Source organism: Gossypium arboreum, chromosome 6, assembly GCF_025698485.1.
Source record: "Gossypium arboreum isolate Shixiya-1 chromosome 6, ASM2569848v2, whole genome shotgun sequence".
NCBI classification, from domain to species: Eukaryota; Viridiplantae; Streptophyta; class Magnoliopsida; order Malvales; family Malvaceae; genus Gossypium; species Gossypium arboreum.
The window spans coordinates 131128618-131130792 of NC_069075.1; the positions used below are offsets into that span (position 1 = coordinate 131128618).

Here is a 2175-nt window from a genome sequence, read left to right on the forward strand (position 1 = left end):
GGTGAACCTGTGAAGAACCAAGGAAACCGTCAAATTTTTTATTCAAAAGTTCTACCTGATTAGAGAGCATGGTGACCGCATCAACGTTAAAAACGCCGGCTGCTTTCGTTGGCTTTGTCCTCATGACTTGCCACTAATAATTATTCAGTGAAATCTCTTCTATAAATTCATAAGCATCCTTAGGTGTCTGATTATTGATAGTCCCACCAGCGGCTGCGTCAACCATCTGTCTAGTTGAAGGATTCAGGCTATTGTGAAAAGTTTGAACCTGTAGCTAGAGTGCTAACCCATGGTGAGGGCACCTTCTCAACAGATCTTTGTATCTCTCTCATGTATCTTAGAGTGTTTCTAAATCCATCTGCACAAAAAAAAAGATATCATTCATTAATTTAGCCATTTTAGCTGGCGAAAAATATTTTAGTAAAAACTTCTTGGTCATTTGTTCCCAAGTAGTGATTGACCCTCATGGTAACGAGTTCAACCACTGTTTAGCTTTGTTCCTCAATGAAAAGGGAAACAACTGAAGGCGAATGGCATCATCAGAGATGCCATTGATTTTAAATGTGTCGCAGAGTTCCAGAAGATTCGCCAAGTGGATGTTTGGATCCTCATCCTGTAAACCATCAAACTGAACAAATTATTGTATCATTTGAATCGTGTTAGGTTTTAATTCAAAATTATTTGCAGCAATAGTAGACCTAACTATACTCGACTCAGTTCCTTTTAAATTTGGTTTAGCATAATCATAGATAGTGCGTGGAGCATGATTCTAATTTACTGGATCAGCGGCAATCGCAGGAGGTAGCGGGTTTTTCTGATTTTCAACCATCTCCTTGGTTGTGGTTGAAGTATCGTCATCTTTCTCTTCCTCTGTGTATCTTAAGCTTCGCCTTGTTTCTCTCTGGTTTCTGCAAGCTGTGCGATCGATCTTACTATCAAAAAGTAATGGTCCCGACGGGTTTCTTCTAGTCATACACTATATAAAAAAAACTGCCAGAAGTGAATAAAAGAGAAAATTAGAAAAGAAAATAAAATTTTAAATTGCAAATAAAGTAAAATGGCTAAAGTAATAAAAATCGAGTGTTCCTAATATCTTCGATTCCCCGGAAACGGCGCCAAAAACTTGATACATGATATTCATGACAGGTTTTAAAAATTTATAATTATTCGTTCTTGAAACTAACTATTATCACGATGAATGCGAGTGTACCTATCAAACAGTAGTATAGCTTTAGCAAGATCGGATTGTCAAACCCAAAGGAACCAAGAGTACTAGTTTCTTTTTATTATCTAGCCTAAAAATTAAGGGATTTTTTTATCTAAACTAATTAACTAAACTAAGGGTGCACAGAGAAGAAATTGGGGAAAAGTTTTTGGGAAAACTCGATTGATTAAGACAATACCCAAGGAAAAATCCACCTAGAATTCACTTGTTATTTGAATTTGAATCAGACGATTTATTCATTTGACTTGATCCATAGAAATCCCTAAGTTATATTATTATCTCTCTTGAGACTAATAACGTCTAACCCTAGGTTGATTAATTGAAATCTCTTTCTAATTAACACCCTAGTGTTGCATTAACTCGATCTATGGACTCCCTTATTAGGTTTTACCCTAATCCAGCAAAATCTTGTCACCCTACCTCTAGGTGTGCAATCAACTTCGCTTAATTACGATAAATTTACTCTTAGACAAAGACTTTTTCTCCTCTGAATAAGCGCATTAACTTGAATCAATATCCTAGAATATTAAAACAAGAATTAAGAACACATAATTAAGAACAAGTCAAATATTTATCATACAATTCAGATAATAATCACAAGATCCGTCTTAGGTTTCATTCCCCTTAGGTATTTAGGGGGTTTAGTTCATAATTATGAAAGAAAACATCTGAAAAAAATAAAGTTAACAAAACATAAAGAAAACTCAAAACTCCTGAAGGAAATTGAAGGGAGATCTTCAGTCTTGATGATGAATCCGGCTTCTTAGATGGATCAATCGGCTTTCCTTGAGTAATTCCTTGCCTCCTACTCCGTGTGTTCATTCTAATTGCCTCCTCAGGTGTTTAAATAGGCTTTAGAATACCTAAGAGCCCTCAAAAGTGTCCTTTTCCGAATAGGACTATACTTGGGCTCAATAGGGACACGCCCGTGTGCAATTGCTTCAGTCCGT

At 36.1% G+C, this 2175-nt stretch overlaps 1 non-coding gene across 1 annotated transcript; it reads left to right on the forward strand.

Moving 5' to 3' along the window:
• The first annotated feature begins 284 nt into the window (after positions 1–284).
• LOC128294406 (small nucleolar RNA R71) lies at positions 285–391 on the forward strand. The gene has a single exon (XR_008284718.1). It is a non-coding gene; the product is annotated as a small nucleolar RNA R71 (small nucleolar RNA).
• The last annotated feature ends 1784 nt before the right edge of the window (positions 392–2175 follow it).